This window comes from Oncorhynchus mykiss, chromosome 18 (assembly GCF_057628025.1).
Source record: "Oncorhynchus mykiss isolate SJ-2025 chromosome 18, ASM5762802v1, whole genome shotgun sequence".
In the NCBI taxonomy this organism is placed as follows: Eukaryota; Metazoa; Chordata; class Actinopteri; order Salmoniformes; family Salmonidae; genus Oncorhynchus; species Oncorhynchus mykiss.
Window position 1 is genome coordinate 54,037,101 of NC_143039.1, and position 25,251 is coordinate 54,062,351.

Below are 25,251 nucleotides of genomic sequence, written 5' to 3' on the forward strand. Positions count from 1 at the left end.
TACAACAGGTGTAAACCTTACAGTGAAATACTTACTTACAGGCTCTCTTACAGACTGCACCTCCGCCTGTAAGTAAGTATTTCACTGTAAGGTTTACACCTGTTGTATTCGGCGCACGTGACAAATAAAACTTTTATTTTATTTGATTTGAAAACGCTCATCCTGAGGCAGCGCTCCTAGTGGCCGGGGCCGGAAACTTAAATCGGCTTTTACCAAATTTCTACCAGCATGTTAGAAATTTGCTAATAAATGAATGTTTTTGGACAGAAAACCTGCGGCTACAGTAGAATTCTAGGCTAACCTGGGCTAGCTCCTCTGTTCCAAGATCTTCAGGAACAGTCGGAGGTGGATAGGGCCGTGGAGCCATTATACTGGTGGTGCTTGTGGGAGGGTGGGTAGGCTCTGCATGCGGAGCTAGCTGGAGCCCGGCGGCATCATCGCTCTGCGCTTGGTGGCGGCCTCGGTGGTTTGACACTGCTGCTGCTCATAGCTCTCCTTTTCCTTTGGCTTTGTTTGTATACTTTGGAAAAGCAGTGACAGATTAGCTGGTTCGAGCTAGCTAAACAGGCTAAGGCTTATAACACTAACACTTTTTAGAGCTAGCCAAGAAGCTAACTAAACTCTGCAGTGGTGGAGCGTGATGCAGAATTGAGTGAAGCAGTTCCAACGGTAAACTTGACCCGCCCATATAAATCAATATAAAATATTACTGTTAGAGCAAATCACGTTAATTACCTAGCCTACCACAGATGAGAAGACTATTCCCCTGCTTTCTATGGAAACCCAAAGGAGTCATACATACCCCAGTGGATTTCCATAGCCCCAATACATTGTGCGGATTTTGCGCCAACTTGTCACAATCATTTTAACTTTTTTGTTATTTAATATATATATATATATATATATATATATATATATATATATATATATAGGGGCATAAAGCTAAAACTGAGGTGGCCCAAGTTTGAACTGAGGGCTAGGTTCACTTTTTCCCCCTCGAGGAGCCGGGGCTACTACAGTAGATCTATGTACAAAGTCATCAACATGGGCCTTCATTACATCCTCCAACACCCCAACAACCCAAGGACATACACAAGGATATTGTTTGTGGACTTTAGCTCAGCCTTCAACATAATCATTCCGGACCTGCTACAGCACAAACTCACCGAGCTGAATGTACCCCATCTTCCGGTGGATCACCAACTTCCTCACGAACAGGACAGAGCACGTTAAGATGGGAAAACATATTTCAGACTCCCCATCTATCAGCACGGGGGCACTGCAGGGTTGTGTGCTCTTCCCCATCCTCTACTAACTCTACACCAATGACTGCACCTCCAACAACGCATCAGTCAAACTACTCAAGTTTGCTGATGAACCACCCTGGTTGGTCTCATCTCCGACTGTGACGAGTCCAAGCACAGAGGTTGACCGCTTGGTGCAGACGCAACAACCTGGAAATCAACACAGTCAAAACTGTGGAGTTGGTGGTTGACTACAGTAAATGCACCCCACTCTCTCAACCCCTCGAGATTGTTAGCTCAACCATCAGCATGGCCAAGTCATTCAAATTCCTGGGTACCATCATCTCCCACAACCTCGAGTGGGAGGACATCACAGTGGTGACTAAGAAGGCTCAACAGAGGATTACTATCTATTGACCTGAGGAAACTCAAACTCTCTTTGACATTTCTGGTTCTGTTCTACATGTCCATCATTGAGTCCATCCTCACCTCTTCTATCACAGTCTGGTTTGGGTCTGCGTCTGCCTGTTGCAAGGGTAAACTGCAGCGCATCGTCTGGTCCTCCATTAAGGAAGTGTGCAGGTAAGATCGTCGCCGACCTTGCCCACTCTGGACACCCCATATTTAAAAAACTCCGCTCTGAAAGAAGGTTTAGGGCAATCATGACCAAAACCACCCGCCACTTGAACAATATCGTCACCCATGCTGTGGCCCTCATCAACCGGACATCGGGCTCATAGGGATTGATTGACTTTGCATTGGGCCAATTACTGCAGCTTGTCATCAATGACTGCACAACACTGTATATGCACTTTATATATTTAACATGGCTTATATAGATATATCCACTCTGTAAATTGTATATCCCCACTGTGATCAGCCTATACTCCAAAGATGTATGTTTACTGTTCTGATATTGTATGTTCTGTATGATGTCTATGTGGACTTGTCTGTATTCTGTTTGTATATTGTCTATTGCTAAGGCAAATTCTAGGTATGTGTAAACGTACTTGGCGAAGATACACAATATTTGTTTTAGCTGAGGTTGAAGTGTTATTCATATACAACATTGAGAGAAATTAATCTATGAAATGTTATACATTGAGTTGAAAGAGAAAGGAAAACTGCAATACTGGGATCAGCATGTTCTAGTTTGAGTTAGATGAGAATTGAGAATTCTGGGATCCCATTGGTGAGGAAACCAGCCTATTCACCAGGGAGTAATACCAAATGGCACCCTATACGCCAGAGCTCTGCTCAAAAGTAGTGCACTCTATAGGGAACAGGGTGCCATTTGGGAGGCAACTGAAATGTGTAGATCTATAGCCATTGGCTGTGACATTTAGCTCGGTCTCAGCAGCTCCTGCCTTATAATGATATAGATGTCTCAGCCACAGTGTTAAACCAGAGCAATTTCCCTAATGGATGGTTCCTGATGAATTATTTTCATTTTTTTCTCCTCTCCACTGAAATTAAAAACTTGGCTCCAGCTGCAGTAGCCTACAGAGTGGTTGCAGTACAGAGACATGAGGATTTATATGTTAATTAATCATTCAAACTGTTGGAGGTAATGCCCCATCTGTGATTGGTAGGGTAGTGTTGGAGGATAAATACCTGTCTGTAATCATGTTTCCATCCAATCATTTCATGTAGATGAATTACCTAAAGCATGAAAAAAGTAATAAACTGTGCTGATTAGCCTGGTCTCATAGACGTAACATACAGTAGTAGATTAGTATTATAGGTTACGTTTGGTATGGTCTAGCAACCCAAAGGTTGTGTGTTTGAATCTCATCACAGACAACTTTAGCATTTTAGCTACTTTGCAACTACTTATGTTTCCATCCAATCATTTCATGCAGATTAATTACCTAATGTTAGCTAACACTTCCCCTAACCTTAGCTAAGGTTAGCCACAACAAATTGGAATTTGTAATATATTATACATATGGCAAATTTGTAACATTGTACCTTTTGCAAATTTGTAACATATCATATGAATTGTAATTCGTAACAAAATGCATTTATAAAGCCCTTTATACATCAGCAGATGTCACAAAGTGCTTATACAGAAACCCAGCCCAAAACCCCAATGACCAAGCAATGTAGAACATATCATAGGACATGGATGATGACATTTACAAATGAATACATACATACAAAATCGATAACGACACAGGGCGAGACCCAGATGCAGACACAGGAGGCAGATGCTTCGAGTCTCTGATATTTATTGAACAACAAGGGGGAGGCAAGAGACAGGTGGAGGTCAGGCAAATGTTCATAAACCAGGTCAGACACAAACGGTACAGGGCGGCAGACCGGCTCGAGATCAGGGTAGGCTGAATGGTCAGGCAGCTGGTCTTAGTGTCAGGGCAGGCAAGAGGTCAAAACCGGGAGGACTAGAAAAGAGACTAGGAAAGACAGGGACTCGGAAAACACGCTGGTAAGCTTGACAAGACGAACTGGCAACAGACTAACAGAGAACACAGGAATAGATACCCTGGGAATAATGCTGAAGACAGGTGACACCTGGAGGTGGGTGGAGACAAAGACAGGTGAAACAGACTAAATTTAACATATCATACTAAATTGAATGTCTCGAATTTACGTAAATAATAATATGAAATGCTCTGAGACCAGGTTGGGATGACAGAAGCATGAAATGCTGGTACAATTGTATAAATGCTGACAATTGGTTTGTTTGATATGGTGGGATCTTTTTGTGTCTGTAAAATGTATGATGTGAGAAATCATACATTTTATGATAACCATCATATCGAAGTATGCAAAACTTGGCGTCACGCGATGACACAGTGTGTTGTGTGGTCTTCTCACTACAACTCGGGAAAGCATTCAGTTTATTAAGCTACAGATTAAATCATTTATGATGATCTTCACAAGGTGGTAAACGTGAAAGGTGATAAGCTTGCTGCTGCTTTCCAATAAATATTGAGGGTCTTATTCTGGTGACATTATGATTGATGCTTGGCTGCTGTTTGACAAATACAAATAATATCACTATTATCCACATAATGTTGGTAGCCTACCTGCACTGTATCGCCAGCTGTTGGCTGGAGCACACGTGCCAAGACCAGAGTGGGCACATTTGGTATTTAACTCAACAGTTTTTTTGACAAAACCATCAGTAGATTTGAAAATGCGATAGAAACCCATTAAAACTTGTATTTTAAATTTCGGTACATGGGAATTAACAGCAAAAGTCAATTTTATATGCACTATAATTTGCACACATACTTTTTTCCCCATCAAGTCTGTCATTAAATTTTTTATCCAACATCATAAAAAGGTTGGATGGAAACCTGGTTTGTGATTGGTATAGAGCAAAGTGTTGGAGGATAAATACCCTCTTCGATTGACAATGTCACAGAACAGCACAGTTTAATTTCTGGTTAAATTAAAGTGTTTCTCAGTGTGTTCCAGAGGCAGTGTTTAGGCCTACACAGTCTTTTGACCAATCAAAAGGCATTGGCCTCGATCACACCGACAGCATTGTTGTATTTTGGTACACCAAAAGTACATTCATTTCCAATCGTACGCAGCATTTGCCTTGCAGCATTGTGTTGTAGAAGCAGTTGCAGTGCATTCTGGGTGGTGCATGCATTGGATTTATCGAACGTATGCATCAGACGGCTTGACATAAATGGTAGCAGAAGGTGAATGTTGAACTTTTGTTGCACACATATCCAGATGATGCTGCTTACCATTTTGTGTAATGATGCCGTCGGTGTGATCAAGGCGTGACACGTGATACAGACTACCTCGCCAGACTGGTGCAACGGGTGGGTTGAGTTGCACTTGATTTAGGACTAAGTGGAATGGTCCCAAACAACTAAACTGTACTCACCTGTCAAACAACTAAACTGTAATCACCCGGCATGCTATAAATCCTGAATGAAGTGCAGCCTACACCTCCAGCCCACGGATAAAATCACTGCACCCTGCGCACACCCATCATTTGAATTTGTAGGAAGCAGCATGAGAGAAGATACCTCTCAAAGTGAATCTGATTTTGTGAAAGATAAAACAAGGAGCAAGTTTAAGGTAAGAATAATTAAAAAGCCTACTGATTTATTGCAGACAAATGATGATGAATTTTCCCCCACGTTTGCCCCTCCTTGGATTTGGCAAAAGATATCAGAACTCAAGTAGACATTTTCCTGGATTAAAATGTTATCTTTGAATAATTGTATTAAGCCTATAGGCATAGGGCTATATATTTGCCTGGATGCCTGGTCATTCTTTAAAAGTAACTTCCTCACCATTTTAGATAAGCATGCTCCGTTCAAAAAATGCAGAACTAAGAACAGATACAGCCCTTGGTTCACCCCAGACCTGAATGCCCTCGACCAGCACAAAAACATCCTGTGGCGGACTGCAATAGCATCGAATAGTCCCCGTGATATGCAACTGTTCAGGGAAGTCCGGAACCAATACACACAGTCAGTCAGGAAAGCTAAGGCCAGCTTCTTCAGGCAGAAGTTTGCATCCTGTAGCTCCAACTCCAAAAAGTTCTGGGACACTGTGAAGCCAATGGAGAACAAGAGCACCTCCTCCCAGCTGCCCACTGCACTGAGGCTAGGTAACACGGTCACCACCGATAAATCCATGATTATCGAAAACTTCAATAAGCATTTCTCAACGGCTGGCCATGCCTTCTGCCTGGCTACTTCAACCTCGGCCAACAGCCCCGCCCCCCCCCCGCTGCTCCTCGCCCAAGCCTCTCCAGGTTCTCCTTTACCCAAATCCAGATAGCAGATGTTCTGAAAGAGCTGCAAAACCTGGACCCGTACAAATCAGCTGGGCTTGACAATCTGGACCCTCTATTTCTGAAACTATCCGCCACCATTGTCGCAACCCCTATTACCAGCCTGTTCAACCTCTCTTTCATATCGTCTGAGATCCCCAAGGATTGGAAAGCTGCCGCAGTCATCCCCCTCTTCAAAGGGGGAGACACCCTGGACCCAAACTGTTACAGACCTATATCCATCCTGCCCTGCCTATCTAAGGTCTTCGAAAGCCAAGTCAACAAACAGGTCACTGACCATCTCGAATCCCACTGTACCTTCTCCGCTGTGCAATCTGGTTTCCGAGCCGGTCACGGGTGCACCTCAGCCACACTCAAGGTACTAAACGATATCATAACCGCCATCGATAAAAGACAGTACTGTGCAGCCGTCTTCATCGACCTTGCCAAGGCTTTCGACTCTGTCAATCACCATATTCTTATCGGCAGACTCAGTAGCCTCGGTTTTTCGGATGACTGCCTTGCCTGGTTCACCAATTACTTTGCAGACAGAGTTCAGTGTGTCAAATCGGAGGGCATGCTGTCCGGTCCTCTGGCAGTCTCTATGGGGGTGCCACAGGGTTCAATTCTCGGGCCGACTCTTTTCTCTGTATACATCAATGATGTTGCTCTTGCTGCGGGCGATTCCCTGATCCACCTCTACGCAGACGACACCATTCTATATACTTTCGGCCCGTCATTGGACACTGTGCTATCTAACCTCCAAACAAGCTTCAATGCCATACAACACTCCTTCCATGGCCTCCGACTGCTCTTAAACGCTAGTAAAACCAAATGCATGCTTTTCAACCGATCGCTGCCTGCACCCGCATGCCCGCCTAGCATCACCACCCTGGATGGTTCCGACCTAGAATATATGGACATCTATAAGTACCTAGGTGTCTGGCTTGACTGCAAACTCTCATTCCAAACTCATATCAAACATCTCCAATCGAAAATCAAATCAAGAGTCGGCTTTCTATTCCGCAACAAAGCCTCCTTCACTCACGCCGCCAAGCTTACCCTAGTAAAACTGACTATCCTACCGATCCTCGACTTCAGCGATGTCATCTACAAAATGGCTTCCAACACTCTACTCAGCAAACTGGATGCAGTCTATCACAGTGCCATCCGTTTTGTCACTAAAGCACCTTATACCACCCACCACTGCGACTTGTATGCTCTAGTCGGCTGGCCCTCGCTACATATTCGTCGCCAGACCCACTGGCTCCAGGTCATCTACAAGTCCATGCTAGGTAAAGCTCCGCCTTATCTCAGCTCACTGGTCACGATGGCAACACCCATCCGTAGCACGCGCTCCAGCAGGTGTATCTCACTGATCATCCCTAAAGCCAACACCTCATTTGGCCGCCTTTCGTTCCAGTACTCTGCTGCCTGTGACTGGAACGAATTGCAAAAATCGCTGAAGTTGGAGACTTTTATCTCCCTCACCAACTTCAAACATCAGCTATCTGAGCAGCTAACCGATCGCTGCAGCTGTACATAGTCTATTGGTAAATAGCCCACCCATTTTCACCTACCTCATCCCCATACTGGTTTTTATTTATTTACTTTTCTGCTCTTTTGTACACCAATATCTCTACCTGTACATGACCATCTGATCATTTATCACTCCAGTGTTAATCTGCAAAATTGTAATTATTCGCCTACCTCATGCCTTTTGCACACATTGTATATAGACTCCCCCTTTGTTTTCTACTGTGTTATTGACTTGTTAATTGTTTACTCCATGTGTAACTCTGTGTTGTCTGCTCATACTGCTATGCTTTATCTTGGCCAGGTCGCAGTTGCAAATGAGAACTTGTTCTCAACTAGCCTACCTGGTTAAATAAAGGTGAAATAAAAAATAAAAATAAATAAAACATTTCAACGGCAGACCAGTGGGTATTCGATGGTCATGAAATCACCTTTGTTGACTAAACCAGAACAAAGCCTTCATTAGGCTATTGTGCAGCATTGTGTAATTACAATGCAAGGCGTCAGGAAAAATGTACTTGTACTTAAGGTTGTACTGATTATAATGAGCTATTGCTATAATGCCTATAGATTTACAGCTGTTTTATTAAGACCTATTCTACATGGCACGCTATTATTAGTTTATTATTGATCTCTTCACAGGTGTTGAGGATTCTGTGACACCCAACAGATACCCCTGCTACCCCCAAAATGATTATCTTCAGGCATAGAAAAGGCTGTCTTATCACCGTTCTACTCTGCCTCACTATCTTTGTGTTACATACTGGACACACTGGGCAGCTATTCTCCAAGTCACTTGTTGATTTGGCAAAAATTGCCCTTCGGCTGCTGGGCAGGAAAATCTTTCCAAGTCATTGTGCATGTATCAAATGTATGACTCAGCCGGATGATGACCTCTGGTTTCAGAAGCGCTTCATCAGGTCTATCAAACCATTTCTGACCAGAGAGAACAAGAAACTTAATGAAGATACCAGAGCATGGTGGCAGGTAATTATTATATATATTTTGTTAGATCAACTGTTCTTTAAAATGATACCTTACCAAAATGGCAGAATAAACAGAATTGGACAAATAAAAGCATTGTCACCGCACGTCCATAGAAGGGTACCTTTGGGGGGAAACAACCCCTTTAACCTTTTCCCCTGTGAGATCCAAATGTCTCTAATGGTCAGCACAGTGTGAGTTGTTTTATGCATGTGATGTCAGAATGCACTCACTGTTCCAAAATGTGACTGTTACGTGACAGGACTGTTAACACGCACTGCCTGCTAATTATCTATAGGCTGTTTCAAGTAAAATACTTGTACTAAAGGTTGTACCGATTATAATGAGCTAATGCTATAATGCTATGGCTCCATGCATTCTGTCAGATCAAAGATCCTATAATGAGGTGAAGGAATGATTCACTCATCTTTTGAGTAAACTTCCAGAAGAGAATGAAGGGAAGTGAATGATAGTAGATGACTCCTCTTATTATCTTTGGTTGATGTGAAAAAACAAACATGGCGGCACGCATTAACTACACATTGTCGGATTACTTTCGATTTCTAGAAAGTGTTTTACTCAATTATTTCGATCAATGGTGAGCTCGCCCGTGATGTGACGAATTATAAATACTAATTGCTATTTCATATAGTGGTTTCTGTGTTCCAGTAATCTCTCCTCAGTTAGTGCTAGAACTAATGTAGCATACAATTTCCGGTTTTGGAAGATTGTGCGGGAACTTGCTTTCATTCAGCCACAACAGCATTAGTGAGGTCAGGAACCGGTGTTAGGCAATTAGGCCTGGCTCGCAGTCAGCGTTCCAATTCATCCCAAAGGTGTTCGATGGGGTTGAGGTCAGGGCTATGTGCAGGCAGTCAAGTTCTTCCACATCGATCTTGACAAACCAGCCTTACCCAAACTGTTGCCACAAACTTGGAAGCACAGAATTGTCTAGAATGTCATTGTATGCTGTAGTGTTAAGATTTCCCTTCACTGGAAGTAAGAGGTCTGAACCATGACCCAGACCATTATTCCTCTGCTACCAAACCTTACAGTTGGCACTATGAAGTCGCGCAGGTAGCATTCTGGCATCCGCCAAACCCAGATTCGTCAGTTGGACTGCCAGATGGTGATCCATGATTCCTCACTCCAGAGAACGCATTTCCACTACTCCAGAGTCCAATGACGGCAAGCTTTACACTAATCCAACCGACGCTTGGCATTGTGCATAGGGATCTTAGGCTCGTGTTCAGCTGCTCGGCCAAGGAAACGCAATTCATGAAGCTCCCGACGAACAGTTCTTGCGCTGACGTTTCTTCCAAAGAAAGTTTGTAGTGAGTGTTGCAACCAAGGACAGAAGAAGTCCCATTCTGTGAGCTTGGCCTATCACTTTGCGGCTGAGCTGTTGTTGCTCCTAGACATTTCCACTTCAAAATAACAGCACTTACAGTTGACCGAGGTAATTCTAGCAGGGCAGATATTTGACAAACTGATTTGACCAATTTGACGAACTGACCCTACGACAGGGCCACGTTGAAAGTCACTGAAATCTTCAGTAAGGCCATTCTACTGCCACTGTTTGTCTATGGATATTGCATGGCTGTGTACTTGACTTTATACACCTGTCAGCAACGGGTGGGGCGAAATAGCCAAATCCACTAATTTGAAGGGGTGTCCAGACATACAGTGCATTTGGGGAAAAATATTCAGACCCCTTGACTTTTTACACATTTTGTTACGTTACAGCCTTAATCTAAAATGGATTAAATAAAACATATTCCTCATCAATGTACACACAATACCTCATAATGACAAAGCGAAAACAGGTGCATCCTGTTTCCATTAATCATCCTTGAGATGTTTCTATAACTTGATTGGAGTCCACCTGTGGAAAATGCAATTGATTGGACATGATTTGGAAAGGCACACACCTGTCTATATAAGGTACCACAGTTTACAGTGCATGTCAGAAGCAAAACCAAGCCATGAGGTCGAAGGAATTGTTCGTAGAGCTCAGAGACAGGATTGTGTTAATGCACAGATCTGGGGAAGGGAACCACAACATTTCTTCAGCATTAAAGGTCCCCAAGAACACAGTGGCCTCCATCATTCTTAAATGGAAGAAGTTCAGAACCACCCAGACTCTTCCCAGAGCTGGCCGCCTGGCAAAATTGAGCAATCTGGGGAGAAGGGCCTTGGTCAGGGAGGTGACCAAAAACCAGATGGTCACTAAGACAGAGCTCTAGAGCTCCTCTGTGGAGATGGGAGAACCTTCCAGAAGGACAACCATCTCTGTAGCACACAACCAATCAAGCCTTTATGGTAGAGTAGCCAGACGGAAGCCACTCATCAGTAAAAGGCACATGACAGCCTGCTTTGAGTTTGCCAATTAGCACCTAAAGGACTCTCAAACCATGAGAAACAAGATTATCTGGTCTGATGAAACCAAGATTAAACTCTGTTGCCTGAATGCCAGTCGTCACGTCTGGAGGAAACCTGGCACCATCCCTACGGTGAAGCATGGTGTTGGCAGCATCATGCTGTGGGGATGATTTTCAGTGGCAGGGACTGGGAGACTAGTCAAGATCGAGGGAAAGCTGAACAGAGCAAAGTACAGGAGAGATCCTTGATGAAAACCTGCTCCTCACCTTCCAACAGGACAACGGCCATAAGCACACAGCCAAGACAACGCAGGAGTGGCTTTGCACACTCTTGGAATTCTCTCAAACAGCTTCATGAGGTAGTCACCTGGAATAATTTAAATTAACAGGTGTGCCCTGTTAAAAGTTAATTTGTGGAATTTCTTTCCTTCTTAATGGGTTTGAGCCAATCAGTTGTGTTGTGACAAGGTAGGGGGGGGGGGGTATACAGAAGATAGCCCTATTTGGTAAAAGACCAAGTCCATATTATGGCAAGACATGACATACTTTTAGACATGAAGGTCAGTCAATCTGGAGAAATTCAAGAACTTTGAAGTTTCTTCAAGTGCAGTTGCAAACACCATCAAGAGCTATGATTAAATTGGCTCTCATGAGGACCGCCACAGGAATGGAAGACCCAGAGTTACCTCTGCTGCAGAGGATAAGTTCCTTAGAGTTACGAGCCTCATATTGCAGCCCAAATAAATGCTTCAGAGTTCAAGTAACAGACACACCTCAACATCAACTGTTCAGAGGAGACCGTGTGAATGAGGCAAATTGCTGCAAAGAAACCACTACTTAAGGACACCAATAAGAAGAGACTTGCTTGGGCCAAGAAACATGAGCAATGGACATGAGACCAGTAAAAATTTGTCCTTTGGTCTAGAGTCCAAATCTGAGATTTTTGGTTCCAACCACCATGTCTTTGTGAGACGCGGTGTGGGTGAACGGATGATCTCTGCATGTGTATTTCCCACCTTAAAGCATGGAGGAGGAGGTGTTATGGTGTGGGTGTGCTTTGCTGGTGACACTGATTTATTTAGAATTCAAAGCACACTTATCCAGCATGGCTACCACAGGATTCTGCAGTGATACGCCATCCCATCTGGTTTTGGCTTAGTGGCACTATCATTTGTTTTTCAACAGGACAATGATTCAACACACCTCCAGGCTGTGTAAGGGCTATTTGACCAAGAAGGAGAGTAATGGAGTCATGCATCAGATGACCTGGCCTCCACAACCTCCCCAACCTCAACCAAATTGAGATGGTTTGGGATGAGTTGGACGGCAGAGTGAAGGAAAAGCAGCCAACAAGAGCTCAGCATATGTGGGAACTCCTTCAAGACTGTTGGAAAAGCATTACAGGTGAAGCTGGTTGAGAGAATGCCAAGAGTGTGCAATGCTGTCATCAAGGCAAGGGGTAGCTATTTGAAGAATCTCAAATATAAAAACATATTTTGATTTGTTTAACACTTTTTTGGTTACTGCATGATTCCATATATGTTATTTATAGTTTTGACATCGTCACTATTATTCTACAATTTAGAAAAAAGCAAAAATAAATTAAAACCCTTGAATGAGTAGGTGTTCTAAAAACTTTTGACCGGTAGTGTACATATACATACACACACGTGTGTGTGTGTGTGTGTATTATAGCAAGACTAGTGGCATCCAGGGAAAGTGTACATTTTTGGGGGGTGACAGAGTGGTTTCTGTGAAAATTACTGGAGGGGGTTGTTTAACCCCAAGACACCCTAACCTAGATACACAGACCTACAAAGCAACAATATATACTATCCCATGTCATAAAATAAAACAAAAACAAATTGGAAAAGTGACCTGTGGTGGGTAATTTATTATTCAAAACTTCATTACAGTATCCTACCCCATTTCTAAAGATCAACTGGTCAACGTAGTAACGTTGTAACGTAGCTCATATAGTGTGGATCACTACAATACATTCAAATGTCAAAACATGCCTATTGTTTTCTAAAGTTAAGAACCTCCAATAGCTTAATGTGGTTGCATGTTTTTATTTGTATTTTCATATTGAGGTGTTCATACAGTGCCTTGCGAAAGTATTCGGCCCCCTTAAGTTAATACTTTGTAGCGCCACCTTTTGCTGCGATTACAGCTGTAAGTCGCTTGGGATATGTCTCTATCAGTTTTGCACATTGAGAGACTGACATTTTTTCCCATTCCTCCTTGCAAAACAGCTTGAGCTCAGTGAGGTTGGATGGAGAGCATTTGTGAACAGCAGTTTTCAGTTCTTTCCACAGATTCTCGATTGGATTCAGGTCTGGACTTTGACTTGGCCATTCTAACACCTGGATATGTTTATTTTTGAACCATTCCATTGTAGATTTTGCTTTATGTTTTGGATCATTGTCTTGTTGGAAGACAAATCTCCGTCCCAGTCTCAGGTCTTTTGCAGACTCCATCAGGTTTTCTTCCAGAATGGTCCTGTATTTGGCTCCATCCATCTTCCCATCAATTTTAACCATCTTCCCTGTCCCTGCTGAAGAAAAGCAGGCCCAAACCATGATGCTGCCACCACCATGTTTGACAGTGGGGATGGTGTGTTCAGCTGTGTTGCTTTTACGCCAAACATAACATTTTGCATTGTTGCCAAAAAGTTCAATTTTGGTTTCATCTGACCAGAGCACCTTCTTCCACATGTTTGGTGTGTCTCCCAGGTGGCTTGTGGCAAACTTTAAACTACACTTTTTATGGATATCTTTAAGAAATGGCTTTCTTCTTGCCACTCTTCCATAAAGGCCAGATTTGTGCAATATACGACTGATTGTTGTCCTATGGACAGAGTCTCCCACCTCAGCTGTAGATCTCTGCAGTTCATCCAGAGTGATCATGGGCCTCTTGGCTGCATCTCTGATCAGTCTTCTCCTTGTATGAGCTGAAAGTTTAGAGGGACGGCCAGGTCTTGGTAGATTTGCAGTGGTCTGATACTCTTTCCATTTCAATATTATCGCTTGCACAGTGCTCCTTGGGATGTTTAAAGCTTGGGAAATCTTTTTGTATCCAAATCCGGCTTCAAACTTCTTCACAACAGTATCTCGGACCTGCCTGGTGTGTTCCTTGTTCTTCATGATGCTCTCTGCGCTTTTAACGGACCTCTGAGACTATCACAGTGCAGGTGCATTTATACGGAGACTTGATTACACACAGGTGGATTGTATTTATCATCATTAGTCATTTAGGTCAACATTGGATCATTCAGAGATCCTCACTGAACTTCTGGAGAGAGTTTGCTGCACTGAAAGTAAAGGGGCTGAATAATTTTGCACGCCCAATTTTTCAGTTTTTGATTTGTTAAAAAAGTTAGAAATATCCAATAAATGTCGTTCCACTTCATGATTGTGTCCCACTTGTTGTTGATTCTTCACAAAAAAATACAGTTTTATATCTTTATGTTTGAAGCCTGAAATGTGGCAAAAGGTCGCAAAGTTCAAGGGGGCCGAATACTTTCGCAAGGCACTGTATGTGGGAGTTTTTTTCAGAATGAACTCTTATTGGATGTTTTAGGCTGCAGTTTAAAAGCACGGTCACGGACAACTGTTTGCTACTGTCATCAACAATAACTTCAGTGTAAAGAGCAGGTGGCTGGATTCAATACTTATGTATTTTATTGACGTATTACGTTAATTTGGACAGAGACAATGTTGAACAAAAACAGTCTCATTATCCTGATCCGTTGCACCAGATTTAGCCAACAGCTCATTTCCATTTGCAGTCCCTGGGCAGTTGAAAACGTAAACATGAAACCATGAAATACAATCACTTCAGTGTGAGGGTTTTCTCTGATGCTATGGTGTGTGATTTGCATTGTGCAGTTTATGGTGTCTGTTGTGTTTTATGTAGGCTATTGGCTGGTGGAATCAAATAAAGTACTATCTTACCTTATCACCAGAAATTGCAGGATGACCGTAGCACAGCCACCTTCAGAGAGGTGGTGGAACACTTGTTCCAGGTCATCCCTGATGACGACCTCTACATGGACGCAGGCCCTGAGCGCTGTAGGACCTGTGCTGTGGTGGGGAACTCTGGGAACCTCAAGGGCTCCCACTACGGAGCCCTCATAGACTCCAATGATGTCATCATAAGGTATAGGCCAACAAAGGGTGGGGTGTTGATAGACCTTCCACAAAGCCTGTTTCAGCATGGGCAGTGCCATTGAGGACTCAGCAGGAGGGGTTAGCTATCCCTCCTACCTCCAAATGTGTACTTGTTCACTTCCCTTTAATGATTTGAAAGGAAATGACTAGATAGGATATATGGTGGAAATTCCCACTAGCCCATGCCTCCACCAATCCAATGCTTTTGGATTTGTGAGAAGTAGTGAACAAGTGCACACTCCAGGAAAAAGGAGCAAACATTCTTTAGCTGGGGGTGGCAATAAACCACCAACCTTGGCTTTATGCCTGTTCAGACCGCACACTCCAGGTAGCAGTAAGCACCATTTCAGTTTGTTTACTGACTGCCAATAAACCATTAGGAAGTAGAATAAGAAGAAATCAACTACTTTAAAATAGAGATAGCCCTCAAAGGCGCTACCAATGCTGTCACTATGTGTTTTGAATTCAAGTGCTTTGAAATATTGTTGCCATGATATGGGTCACTGCTTTCTTTTTTTTACTGCGTTATCCAGAATGAACATGGCTCCTACCTTTAGCTATGAGGAGGATGTAGGAAGCCGGACCACACATCAAGTCATGTACCCAGAGAGTGCCATAGATCTGGACAACACCACCAGGTTCCTGCTGATCCCTTTCAAGACTCTGGACCTTCAGTGGCTACCCGGCGCCATCACCAATGGATCTAACATCACTTAGTGAGTAACCACTTATTATAGATTCAATTTTGATTAGTCTAGCAGTTTGTTACACCATGCATTTTAATAAGATTACGTAGCAGCTCTGGATGAAATCAGTCTTATTTTATTCAACAGCTCATATTTACCTCTTAGACCAAAGATAAAGGCCAACAAAGACTTGAGTACCTTGTTGATCATGATGTATTTACTATTATTATTATCATCTAGTGGCCTTGTGGTTAGTGTCCGCCCTGAGATTGGAAGGTTGGAAGTTCAAACCTCGGCAGAGTCATACCGAAGACAAAAAAAATGGGACCCAGTGCGTCTCTGCTTGGCACTCAGCTTTAAGGAGATAGATTGAGGATAAGGCCCTGCAATAGACTAGCATCATGTCAAGGGGTGATACTTGTACATCAAGCTGCCTCACCTTACAGAAACAGGATATAGGCTCCTGCTCCTATAGCCATTCCAGTGTCAGCCTACTTACTTTACTACAAAACATCTACAGAGTCAATGATATCTAATAAATTATATTTGTATATTTTGGACACTATGATACACTTGCAATGCTTGTAATTGAGGATCTGTGTTAGGTATGGGCAGAGCCATCTACTACGATAAATAACTCTACATATATACATACATTTAAATAAATTAAATATGGTTCTTGGTATGGGTGGTTTCCTAACAAAAGAGGCAGTGAGGTCAGAAATGATTTGGATTGGTATTTGCCTGAAGGCAAATGTGTCATTAAGAGTCATGACCTTTGCTCATAGTTTGAGACTGCATCAGAATGTACGAACAGTGCATCATGCCATCTATTATCCGACAATATCAAATCTGACAGCGTAAGTTCTCAAATTTGATGTATCACAAGTCATCATTCCTCTTTTTTTAATTGAATCACATTGATATATACATGCTATGTATATTATATTCCACACAGGTATTGGTTCTTAATCCTGCATTTATGAAATATGTTCATCAAGTCTGACTTGACTATCAAGGCAAATATCCCTCTACTGGATTCATGGCTTTAATATTAGCCATACACATTTGTGACGAGGTAAGACTTCTTATTCATATTCAAATACATGCACTGCTAGGAATGTGGATAGGAGTGTACTTTCTCAGCAAGACACACTGGATAATAAAGAAATGACACACAATACACACTGTATACTACACACAATGGGAGTATAGAGGAACAACACTGACATCTAATGGCTTTAAGTAGGGCTGGGTGATATGGCCTAACAATTTCAAATGTATGGATGACACACACACACACACACACACACACACACACACACACACACACACACAGTACCAGTCAAAAGTTTGGACACACCTTCTCATTCAATGTTTTTTTGTTATTTTTACTATTTTATACATTGTAGAATAATAGTGAAGACATCACAAGTATGAAATAGCACATATGGAATCATGTACTAAAAGTGCTAAACAAATACAAATGTATTTTATATTTCAGATTCTTCAAAGTAGCCCCCCTTTGCATGGATAACAGCTTTACACACACTTGGCATTCTGTCAACCAGCTTCATGAGTTAGTCACCCAGAACGCATTTTAATTTACAGGTTAGCCTTGTTAAAAGTTAATTTGTGGAAGATCTTTCCCTCTTAATGCATTTGAGCCAATCAGTTGTGTTGTGACAAGGTAGGATTGATATTCAGAAGATGGTCTTGTACAAAATAGGGCTAAGTCCATATTATGTCAAGAACAGCTCAAATAAGCAAAGAGAAATGACAGTCCATCATTACTTTAAGACCTGAGGGTAAGTCAATCTGGAAAATGTCAAGAACTTTGAAAGTTTCTTCAAGTGCAGTCGCAAACACCATCAAGAGCTATGATTAAACTGGCTCTCATGAAGACCGCCACAGGAAAGGAAGACCCAGAGTTACCTCTGCTGCAGAGGATGAGTTCATTAGAGTTGCCAGCGTCAGATTGCATCCCAAAAAAATGCTTCACAGAGTTCAAGTAACAAACACATCTCAACATCAACTGTTCAGAGGAGATTGACATGAATCAGGCCTTCATGATCGAATTGCTGCAAAGAAACCACTACTAAAGAACACTAATAATAAGAAGAGACTTGCTTGGGCCAAGAAACATGAGCAATGGGCATTAGACCGGTGGAAATCTGTCCTTGGAAATCTGTCCTTGGAATGTCCAAAGTCCAAAATTTGAGATTTTTGGTTCCAACCCCAATGTCTTTATGAGACGCAGAGTAGGTGAACGGATTATCTCCGCATGTGTGGTTCCCACCATGAAGCATGGAGGAGGTGTGATGATGTGGGGGTGCTTTGCTGGTGACATTGTCAGTGATTCTTTTAGAATTCAAGGCACACATAACCAGCATGTCTACCACAGTATTCTGCAGCGATACGCCATCCCATCTGGTTTGGGCTTGGTGGGACTATCATTTGTTTTTCAACAGGACAATGACCCAACACACCTCCAGGCTGTGTAAGGGCTATTTAACCAAGGAGGAGCGTGATGGAGTGCTGCATCATATGACCTGGCCTCCACAATCACCCGACCTCAACCCAATTGAGATGGTTTGGGGTGAGTTGGACTGCAGAGTGAAGGAAAAACAGTCAACAAGTGCTCAGCATATGTGGGAACTCCTTCAAGACTGTTGGAAAAGCATTCAAGGTGACTACCTCGAGAATGTCAAGGGTGCAATTTTTTTTGTTCTTCTCTAAATAAGCTATTTTGTACAATTAAAGCTAAAATACACTGCATTTCAAAACAAACAGCAATAAGGCTAAATATAGGCTAAATATAAGCCTTCCATAACATGAGACCCACTAATAATTTAATTATTTCATGAAAATAGTTTAACCTGTTTTTTTTCCTATCTTGCTTTCAAGACTGTCTATCAAAATGACCTTTTTGTTTCAAATTTAACCAGATCCATGCATACTGCACATTCACTAATAATGACACACTTCTTGTAGCAGGCATTATAGAAAATGAACACAGGTCTCATAAACAATCTCCCAACCACAAGCCCACGTGCTAGTTGTAGCCAGCTACATTTTTAAAGTGGAACTGAGAGTGTTAACTACTTTGAAGACATGAAACAAACAGTCAAATATACAATTCCCAGTTTATACTAGAAAAACAACTTTGTAAGAGGTTTAAAAATAGGTCATATTTAACTAAAAATCCCATGATGCAGAGTAAGGCATTCTCGTCAGTTCAATGCATGACTAATATAATTCACCAATAAATGTTTTACTAGTCCAACAAATATATATGGTTGTAAATTACAGCTGGCCAGGTACATTGTTTGCTGCTTCCATTCGGGATGCACTGTTTCAGTTTCAATGACTCAATATTTTGGACAAAAACGGACGAATGTCGCTAAGGCTTGGAATGTCAATAGAATCAAACTAGATAGGGCAATGATCACAAGTCAGTCACGTGTCAGATACTGTATGCTAGTTTATCTATTTATTTAACAAGCTAAAAACACTGAGTATAACGTTAGCTAGCTGCTGGGAAGATGTTGTCATTAGAAGAGTTGGTAAAAGGCCGACTTTTTCCCCCATATCGTTTTTCTGTGGCTACAGCTAGAGATGCAGGTGTTATTTGGAAATGTAAATCACTTCGCTTGCTATACTGAACTTGAACGACTGTTACAGTTAACCAAATGTATTTGGCATTGATCGAATGGGCAGGCAGGCAAATTTCCATTCAGTTGTCAAAACGTGGGTTGGGACACGCATGCATTGGGCGAGCAGGCGCCTATTCTCCATTGTTTATCAACGCAATTTTGACCGCCAACTACAAGCTGAAAAGGTTTCAGTTTGTCTACCGTTTCCACGTTAGATTTGAGCTCATCTCGCTCTGGCTAACAGTTGTTGATATTGATGATGTGCATAGGCAACTAAATAAGAGAGAGCCTACCTTTTCATGGTTGCTTGATCAATAGGACTGTACATTTCCCAAATGTAAGACGACTCCCGTGGTATTTACATATTTGCACAAATCCATTCAGGTGTATTTTGTGGCTTTTGGTGAATGCTTTCTATTGCGCTAAAGTCCTGCTGTTGCTACTGCATGTAAACACATTCCAGTTCAAAGTAAATAATGGCAGGCCCATGTGGCACATGGCAAATTTGCATTTAGGCCTACTGTAGCTCTGATTGGCTATAGCGTATTGGTATGCGTAAGATTCCAGTGTTGTACAGTATATGTTTTTATTAAAGGTTTTATTTGCTGAAGTGTGTATTAATTGTCCAAACGCATGGCCGCTTTCCCACTCTAATTGCTAAATAATTTTCACAAATGCCTTACTCTACCTCATTCCCAAACATTCTATGAATGTATGAAATGTAAAAATGGGCATATCGAAGTAGTCGTTTGTCAGAAAATGTCAAACAAAAAGGCATCATATTCCTCCTGGGGGTGTATATTAGCATACTTAAATAATATTTAATGTTGCTCAAACGCTGTCAGTTCCACTTTAATGTCTAGCCAACGTGGATCTGTTTGCTAGCTAACAAGGTATACTGAACAAAAATATAAATGCAAAATGTTGGTTTGATGAGCTGAAAGAAAAGATCCCAGAAATTGTTAATATGCACAAAAAGCTTATTTCTCTCAAATTGTGTACACAAATGTGTTTACATCCCTGTTAGTGACCATTTCTCATTTGCCAAGATAATCCATCCACCTGACAGGTGTGGCATATCAAGAAGCTGATTAAACAGCATGATCATTACACAGATTCACCTTGTGCTGGGAACAATAAAAGGCCACCAAAATGTGCAGTTATTGCACACAACACAATGCCAGAGATGTCTCAAGTTTTGAGGGAGCATGCAATTGGCATGCTGACTGCAGGATTGTCCACCAGGGCTGTTGCCAGAGAATTTGAAGTTAATTTCTCTACCATAAGCCGCCTCCGACATTGTTTTAGAAAATGTGATGCTTAAGTCCAACCGGACTCACAACCACAGACCACGTGTAACCACACCAGCCCATGACCTCCACATCAGGCTTACTCACCTGCAGGATCGTCTAAGACCAGCCACCCAAACAGCCGATAAAACTGTGGATCTGCACAACTGAAGAATTTCTGCACAAAATGTCAGAAACTGTCTCAGGGAAGCTCATCTGCGTGCTCGTCGTCCTCACCGGGGTCTTGACCTGACTACAGTTCTGCGCCGTTTACAACTTCAGTGGGCAAATACTCACCTTCGATGGCCACTGGCATGCTGAAGAAGTGTGCTCTTCATGGAGGAATCCCGGTTTCAACTCTACCAGGCAGATGGCAGACAGTGTGTATGGCATTGTGTGAGGGCAGGCGGTTTGAGATATCAATGTTGTGAACAGTGCCTCATATTAGTGGTTTGGTTATGGTATAAGCTACGGACAATGAACACAATTGCATGGTGAATGAACAGAGATGCCGTGACGAGATCCTGAGGCCCATTGTTGTGCCATTCATCCGTCACCATCACCTCATGCTTCAGCATGATAATGCACGCCCCAATGTCGCAAGGATCTGTACATAATTACTGGAAGCTGAAAATGTCCCAGTCCTTCCATGGCCTGCATACTCTCTGCATACTCTATGCTCTGGATCGACATATAGGACAGCGTGTTCCAGTTCCCATCAATATCCAGCAACTTCGCACAGCCATTTTTTAAATTGATTTTTTTTGTATTTCACCTTTATTTAACCAAGTAGGCCAGTTGAAAACAAGTTCTCATTTACAACTGCGACCTGGCCAAGATAAAGCAAAGCAGTGTGACAAAAAACAACAGAGTTACACATGGGATAAACAAAAGTACAGTCAATAACATAATGGAAAAAAAGTCTATATATAGTGTGTGCAAATGGAGTAAGGAGGTAAGGCAATAAATGGGCCATAGTAGCGAAGTAATTACAGTTTAGTAAATTAACACTGGAGTGATAGATGTGCAGATGATGATGTGCAAGTAGAAATACTGGTGTGCAAAAAGTAAATAAAAACAATATGGGGATGAGGTAGGAAGTTGGACGGGCTATAAACAGATGGGCTGTGTACAGCTGCAGCGATCGGTGAGCTGCTCAAACAGCTGATGCTTAAGGTTTGAGAGGGAGATATAAGTCTCCAACTTCAGCGGTTTTTGCAATTCGTTCCAGTCATTGGCAGCAGAGAACTGGAAGGAAAGTTGGCCAAAGGAGGTGTTGGCTTTGGGGATGACCAGTGAGATATACCTGCTGGAGCGCGTGCTACGGGTGGGTGTTGTTATGGTGAGATAAGGTGGTGGATTTACCTAGCAAAGACTTAGATGACCTGGAGCCAGTGGGTCTGGTGGCAAATATGTAGCGAGGGCCAGCCGACGAGAGCATACAGGTCGCAGTGGTGGTTGGTATATGGGGCTTTGGTGACAAAGCGGATGGAACTGCGATAGACTGCATCCAGTTTGCTGAGTAGAGTATTGGAGGCTATTTTGTAAATGACATCCCCGAAGTCAAGGATCGGTAAAATAGACAGTTTTACAAGGGTATGTTTGGCAGCATGAGTGAAGGAGGCTTTGTTTGCGAAATAGGAAGCCAATTCTAGATTTAATTTTGGATTGGAGATTCTTAATATGAGTCTGGAAGGGGAGTTTCCAGTCTAACCAGACACCTAGGTATTTGTAGTTGTCCACATATTCTGAGTCAGAACCGTCCAGAGTAGTGATGCTGGTTCGGCGGGCGGGTGTGGGCATCGATCGTTTGAAGCATGCATTTAGTTTTACTAGCGTTTAAGAGCAGTTGGAGCCCACGGAAAGAGTGTTGTATGGCATTGAAGCTCGTTTGGAGGTTTGTTAACAGTGTTCAAAGACGGGCCAGAAGTATACAGAATGGTGTCGTCTGCGTAGAGGCGGATCAAGGAATCACCCGCAGCAAGAGTGACATCATTGATATATACAGAGAAAAGGGCCGGCCTGAGAATTGAACCATGTGGTACCCCCACAGAGACTGCCAGAGGTCCAGACCAGAGAAGAGTGTGCTAACTGTGCTTAAAGCATCAGACAAGCTCAGTAGCCTACATATAGTTGATTTTATTAAAACACATAGGGTGTGTCTATATGGGGAAAAGTACAAGTTAAAACATTTTGACCAATTGATTGGTCGAAAGAACAGACTACTGTAGGTGGACAAATATTTTTTTTTTTTCAGGGACAGCCCTGGACTGACAACATTCCACAGGCCACAATCAACAGCATGCTCAACTCAATGTGAAGGAGATGTGTCGAGCATAAGGCAAATGGTTTTCTGATCCACGTACATACCTTTTTTTCTGTATTCCCAGTCATGTGAAACCCATAGATTAGAGCCTAATTAATTTATTTCAAGTGACTGATTTCCTTATATGAACTGTAACTCAGTAAAATCTTTGAAATTGTTGCATTTATATTTTTGTTTAGTGTAGAACAGTTGAATTGTTATGAACACACACTTCTTTCCATCTCCAACTGTTTGAACAGCATGCTAGTCTGTCCACTTTGTTCAGATGTTGAAATCAAGTGGCCACCTTATTTCTCAGAATGAGAACGAGTGGCCAATTACTTAGTTTTAATGCTCATTGCACATTTATAAAACACAGACTAGACAGCAAGTATAACAGTCTGTGGCTAAAATGCTGCTAGCAGTACCCGTGCATGACAGAATGAATGTTCATTGACAGGCTACTTTCATTTTAGTATTGTCTGCTCTTTGCGCAATTTGAGGGGTTGATACATAAAAAGAGCATCATTAGAAAGGTTAAGTTCTCCTCTATTACAGTCAAATAATGTCTCAATGTGTTTCGGTGCCCATATGACCCATTTTGTTGGACCAAACAAAAAATGCAAATTGCCTGTTAAAACCCACTTGTCAGAGAGGAAGAAGTGACATTTGCTCTTTGTTGTGAATGGTAGGAGGGCAAGGAGCTGTGTGTGTTTGTGTCAATGTTAAAGTGCACAGTCTCAGCAGAAGGAGAATTGACCAAAAATACATGAGAACAAGTGAACATAAATTATATTTAAATATACCACTTGATTCTTGTGATTCATTAGTTTGTTTTAGCACCAAATGCATGTATTGCTCAACCCTACCTATAGGTTGCATAAACAAAATATCACATTGCCATAAATACAACCTTTCATAAACCTTATTATTAAACTAACTTTAAGCATTTAATTCCAATGCAGGTGAATGTGTATGGATTTGGTAAAGACAAAGATGGCCACTGGCACCACTACTGGGAAGCATCAACCAATAAATGGCTCAAAACTGGAGTACATGATGGAAACTATGAGTACAACGTTGTCATGAAGCTCTCTGAAAAATTCAAACTACACATATATTAAGTGATTTTGATGATTCATCAAGATTATTTAATTCACAGCTGTATGCTACAATAATCTTTTGAACAAAGTCATCATCAAATAGGTGTTAGCTTATTGTCTACATTGCACAGCATTTACATCTTATTTTAACAGTTTAACCTTATCTTTTATCTACACTACCGATTTTGGTTTTGCATGAACTTGAACCGATTGTTTCCGTTTTCACTTAAATTAATCAGCAGTTATTAGCCATTAAATCAAATGGCTCCCTTGTAGTAAGATATTTAGAGTTGTACATGAGTGAGGGTGGTTGTTTTTCATGCCATGGACAACTAGTTTTATACTTTCTGAAACTCATTTGGTTACTTACTTACCTGAATGAAAGGACTGTTACTGTAAATGTTACTATTACTTACTTTGGAGGATTTTGTTTATACTTTTCCATTGACTGATTAAAATAATATACACCACCTGCATCAGTTAGGCTTTCATGCCCTTTGTATGGATTTATCACATCGATGTATGACCATAAGTACAACACTGACATCTAGAGGCTAAACACTGGTATAACGTGTTACATTGTTAGACGTGACACCTCATTGCTATGAAAGATGACTTTATTAAAAATGATCACTTACATATTTATACATTTAAATGTTTTATCATCCTCATAAAACACGACTGAGTGAATGAGAAGTGGAAAGGAGCTTATGGCCAGGTTGTCAGTTAATCATAACAAATAATGTCATACAGCAACAACAGGACAAGTCACATACCAAGAAATACAAACTTCATACATTGTTGAACATAATATACTCTACAGACATATTAACGTCTCGGGTTGGATCCCTGCTAGTTTTAAAGTTACGGACAATTTTATACAGAGAAATTGGCATAGTAGGCAATGTAACCTATCACAGCTCTCCTTTACTTGTATCATTGCACATCCACCAACAGATGGCGGCCATGATTTTTTAATTTTCTTTTAATCACTCACTCTGTAGGTAATGCTTACAAATTGGATCACAACTCTAAAAAAATAATTTAAAAAAGGTAGCAGACATCCTCTCTGGAACTTTGATAATCCTGCAGAGCAGGGCTCTCCAACCCTGTTCATGTAGCACTAC

General features: G+C 41.8%; 1 pseudogene; it reads left to right on the forward strand.

The window, feature by feature from the left end:
• Positions 1 to 1,707: 1,707 nt before the first annotated feature.
• LOC110496942 (CMP-N-acetylneuraminate-beta-galactosamide-alpha-2,3-sialyltransferase 1-like) lies at positions 1,708 to 24,145 on the forward strand (annotated as a pseudogene).
• Positions 24,146 to 25,251: the final 1,106 nt, after the last annotated feature.